The following is a 5631-nucleotide window of genomic DNA, read 5'->3' as shown; positions in this document are numbered from 1 at the left end:
CACGTAAAAGTGTTGGAAGGATTAAACCCATGTATAATTAGCTATATTAACTATAGGAAAACTGAGACACATCTTTTATATTTCCGCTTCTTAGCTTTCCTGATACATGATTCCAAACAGGCGTCCTCAAACGTAGGCAGCTCGCACTGACCTTCCGAAGGGGAATTGCACTGACATTCCCCTCGTACTGCTGAGCTTCCAGATGGGGGCATTTATTCTAAACGGGACTCTAATGTCATGGACTTAATCAGCAGTTCCTTGGAAAGTTAGGGAAGACTCCAGTAAGCAGCCTTGCCCTCACTTTGGACTGCCCCGCCCTGTAGGAAGGGCGATCTGCTCAGTTTGCACACACACAACAGTGTACCTCGGCTTTCACGTGCGCACTTCGGGAATGAGCAACAGCAGGTATGCCGGCGCCCTGCTTACGTATGGATGAAGTAAACACTGGGCACTGCCGACTCGTCCGGCTTCCCCTACGACGACGGCGTTTCTAGGGCGCGTTCATTCTAGCGGCCCCTCTCTAGGTAAATGACGGCTCAGAATTACGTCTCGAAACCCTTCCTCTTCCTCGGGGCCTGTGTTGTGGAGGAACGTGGAATGTATGCTGTTCCTCTAACTGAACCGCCTGCGGAAGTCGTTGGATTTTTTTCATTAGTGTCCACACTGCGTACCAAACAGGCAACAACGGAAACCACGTAAATCCCAGTGCGGTGTGACACTCACATTGTTCCTGTCGCAGCGAATGTACATCTCCCAGGTCACCTACTCCAGGGAATGTACTGGAAGTGTGGCGTGGTGAACAAGATCACGCAAATTATTGAAAGCATCTTTTTCCACCGCATCATTCCGAGAAACAGCCGGATGCACGCATTTCACCAAGTCTGCCGCCTGAGAAACTGCCGTGGGGACAGCACACTCCCTGTTCAAACCCAAAACGCCTCCCTGTGTCTGTGGTCCACTTGCGCTTCAGCGAGGCAGTTTTCTGGGAGTTTCTGTGCCTCCCCGGGTCCCTGAAAACCAGGGCATCTTAGCCCCTTGCTGCTCCTTCTGAATTAGCATCCCCACGTGGTAAATGGGGATGGCCTTCCACTCGGGGCGCCTGTCTGAGCCACCCCTCCCAGTCCCTTTAATCGCATGGCTCACCCCGCGCTGTGTTTGAACGTCTAGGTCATCGGTTCACCTGCCGCTCCGCCCGCCTCTGGCTCTGGTTTTGGATTCGACACACAGTGAAATGCCTACCTGAGGGGGAACGGTGGCAAGTTAAACACAGTCTGTTAGTATCTTCCTCCGACGACCTCACAAATAAAAAAACAAAGGGAGTGGGGATGTGGAACCATATAAAAACAAAATGCAAGATTTAGGTTGCCCAAGTGTTAGCTCCCTTGCCATTTGACCAAGTCACTAAAACCCTTGAAAAAGTAAAATGGACTCAGGACTTGAGCTTGTTTTTCCTTAAAACAAACAAACAAAAAACAGTAGGAAAGAAACAAAATCTACCCACGTTTTGGACACCAGTCAGGAGGAATGACTGTATTACAACACCGGGGCAGCCACGTGACTGAGACGCCTCCCCTGGACGCTGCGGAGCTCCATGAGGTCCGCCCACCGTGACGGGGACGAGACGGGGACATGCTCCTAAGCCTTTCCCCAGCCACGTTTCTGTCGCACAAGCCCAGGCCAACGGGCGGCACCAGATTAGTGGGAGGGAAACCCAGAAAGCGGGCCGCCAGGCCTACCCAGCAATTTCACATCCCTTCCCAAACTATTTTTAAAATGTTTACAAGTAACGAGGCTCCTTGTTTCCACCACATTCTGCTCCACACAACCCAACACGAAACGCTCCAATTTCCTCCTACAAAAAGGAGTTAACACATAGCAACAGAAATTTTACTAAATGTGTAAGAATTTAGATCAATCCCCCAGGAAAACCCTGGAGGACAGGATTGGGAGATTAAGACCACTGTTCAAGTCCCTCTCTTAGGTAAAGGACACATGTGTGGTATCTATGTCACCGTGGGGAAGCGGGGTCTTCCATCCACACACACCAGGGGTGACAGAGGCTGTTCTGGGACACACTACTGTCCCTGCCTTTTCTCAGCGTGGCCGGTGACCACACGCTTGACTCATGAAAACCGAGCACGACTCTCAGGGCACCAACCCCGGGCTTTCCTCTTGGCCGACACTAAAAATAACCCACCGAATTTGTAATTTTCAAGATAATTTTGGCTCTGGTTTTGGGATGCCTTCCATCTGGACTGTGTCTTCTACCCCAATGCTGTTTGAAGCACCACCTCTAGATACACCGGCTCTTAGTTTGGACCAGATGAACTCACAGTAAGTTATTTTGGTTTAGGAGCTATGTGGAAAAAAGAAGTGAGGGCAAATATTTTGAAGAGTTTCAGCATATAGGTGACCTAACACATTTCATTTAAGAAATAACATCTATGAGTAGAATGTATTAGTTTACTGAGGCTTAACACATTTTTGCTGTAAATTAATGCAATATTTTATTTCCAGCTGCTTCCCTTGTGCTTCAGACATAGAAAAAAGAAGTGTGGTTGAAAAGCAACCGAAAATATTTTTAGGCTCTGACAAATTTTCCAACTTTCATCTTGTGGGTGCTAATTATATGCACAGAAGGGTGAAAAGTCTCCCTTTGTCACCCTTGGGGTCCTGTGACGAGTAGGGAGGGAGACTTCCAGCAGTCCTGCGGCCTCTGCCCAGCAGAACGACAGGCCCTTGGGCACGGTGGACCGGCCAGCGGCACGCAGAAGGGCAAGGGGATGGGAACGAACTGAGCCTCCCTGGGAAGCAACATCCCTGCTCATAAACAGAGAGATAAAAGGCCATCTGATCTTCATTAGAAAGTCACTGAAACGTAAGGAGAAGACTTGGGTGCATTTTCAGACCCTTCACACGGGCTCAAGTGTGTTTCCCCAGCACTTCCTCCTGGGCCATGGTGGGCAGCCGGGAAACACCTGGCCAGGAGGATCGCAGTGTGCCTACAATCGCAGGAGGAGCGTAGGAAGGAAGGGGAAGGATGGAATACAGGGAGGGAAGGCAGGACCGGGGAGAAATAGAGGAGAACAGGCGGGGCAGGGGGAGAAGACAAAGAGAAAGAATAGCAAGAAACAAAAGAAGTCGTGGCATTTTCTCTCTTCTGATGACAACCAGGGGGAACAAAACTGTCTCAACTCTCTCACGGACCGAGGTCTCTCCATTGACCTTGGCTGGTATGAAAGAGAATTCCACATCGTGTCTTTCCTTAAAACTAAGTTCAACTGCCCAAGACAGCACGCTGAGTCTCTGGGAGCAGGGGAAGTGGCCTGGGCTATGCTCTTTCTGGAGATGACAGAGCGGGAGCTGTGCAAGGGCGAGTGTGGCTTTAAGGACTGTGGGCACGTCCCCAGGGAGTGGGTCCGTCTGACGCTGGTTGCCAAACACAGTCCCAGCTCTCTTGGAGATTTCAATCCTTGGAAGACTCCATGAGATTTATGGCTTTTTACCACACCCACCAAATAGCCCCCACAGGGACAAAAGTCCAGGCACGCAACTCTGCAGAAGAGGCACACACCTTAAGGGGCTCTGTCCAACCAGGAAAGAGTCCCCCTTCCTCCCTCCCTCCCTTCCTCTCCCAGGTGCGCCAAGGTCCCTCTCGGTCAAAATGGAAACAACCGCCCCTTTGAGAGCCCTGAGCGGCCCCCAAGTAAACATGTTTTTGCTTCCTCTGTGACTCTCACACACGGTCCAGGCGTTGTGATAACCTGACCTCTTGGCACAGAAAGTACTTTGTCCTCTGTCTCTCCTCTGGGTTTTTCTGGGGCGGGACCTGTGCCTTATTTATCTGCAAAACAATTATCTGTGGTGCTGAGGCCCTCGGTATAATTTCTCAAAGACCATACGGGGGAGGAACGACGACTAGAAGCAGAGGAGATGAGGAGGGAAACTATCCCGGGAAGCTCAGAGGTTATCGGATGAAATTTTATTAGAACAGAAAGGAAGGATGAGACATAAATTAAGGGAGACGCGGGGGAGTGTGTTCGGGGAAGGGGAAGGGGAAGGGGGAGGCGGGGAAGGGACTGGGCAGGAGGGGCTGCCTGTGGGAACCACAGCCGGACAGCCCCAAGCAGGGCAGAGCAGCGTGGGGGCGGAGGGGAGAGAGACTGCTCCCGGGCTGTAACTCGAGCCTGTGGGAACGAGGCCCACAGGAAAAGCTGGTTACTTCTGCACAAGGAGGGAAGAAGGAATTCATGGGAAAACAGTGAGGGCTACCCCCAAATGCTTGTTTTGAAATACAGGCGTCACCAGCAATGTCCTGAGCAAGGCGCTGCTGGACACGGTGGGGCAAGATGGGTCACAGAAGAGCTGACCTGTGTGACACTTTACCTGGACTTGCAGGGCCATGAGGGGCTTTGTTTCAGGGTGACTGCATTCGGTCCTTGCGATGGCCCCACGAAGGCCTCGGGGCAGCCGTCAGTGACCCGAGTTCGTAAATGAAGACATCGGTCTGGTTCAAGGAGCCATCATGGGTCAGGGCAACAAAACACAGAGAAGAGAGGGAATGAAGGGACAACAGGAGCGATGGCCCTGGGGGTGACTGGCCAAGGGCGGGCGGAACACTCCCCAGGACGGCTACCCCTGGCCCGCGGTGTGAAGAGGTCAGGGACAGAGACTCACTCCACAAAGCGCCGAAGCCCCCACAACAAAGGACGCTTCCCCTCAAATGTCACCAGTGCCACAGGTGACCGGTCTTTGTATACCGTTGCCCACCCATATGCATGACGGAGATGTGCCGAGATCACTAGGGGTGCCTGGCTGTGGGGGTGCCTGGCCATGGGGGTGCCTGGCCATGGGGGTGCCTGGCCGTGGCGGCGCCGAGCCCTACCTGCACGCAGGGTTCTTTCCAATGGGACACACCTGTGATAACATTTCATCGAACAACCAGACACAGCGGGGGCTAGCAATAGTACCTAGTGATAAAACACAACAATTGCCATAGACTGTAGGACAAGTTACATAAACGTGGTCTCCCCCACCCTTCCCCCGGATAATGGGACTGATGACCAGGGGGCTGCTCAGTGACTAATGGGCAGCAGAGTGTACCCCCTGGGCAGGTCAGAGCGGGGGACGAGTGATTTCATCAACCTACGAGACACGGCATGTAGTTTAAAACATAGGAATTGTTATTTCTATAATTTTCCAGTACATATTTCTGGGCCATGGCAGACCATGGGTAATGGGAACCATGGGAAGGGACCCTCTGGATCAGGGACACTGTATAAAAATCCACTAAGGGCATTGATTTAGACAAATTGTTTGCCAAAATAGATAAGCACCAAATAGTATTAATGCAGATTTCAGAAGGTGCTCTTCCCTTGCGGGTAAGGAGGTAACTGTTGCTTTGTTGCACTATCTATGAAAAAAAAATCAATAAATTTAAAAATGGTTGTTTCAATAAAAATAGCCACTGCTTCAAATAACAAAATCCAAACTATGGAACCCTCTGCAGGATGAAGGAGTCAGTCTCTTCCACAAATGTGCTCGGAGGAAAACACACCCGAAAGAGAGGAAAGGAAGCCCGCTGATTAAAAGAGACGAAAGTACATATCGACCAATTGCAGTAAATGCATT

The sequence above is a fragment of the Desmodus rotundus genome, chromosome 10 (genome assembly GCF_022682495.2).
Source record: "Desmodus rotundus isolate HL8 chromosome 10, HLdesRot8A.1, whole genome shotgun sequence".
In the NCBI taxonomy this organism is placed as follows: domain Eukaryota; kingdom Metazoa; phylum Chordata; class Mammalia; order Chiroptera; family Phyllostomidae; genus Desmodus; species Desmodus rotundus.
Note: the sequence above shows the minus strand (reverse complement) of the source record.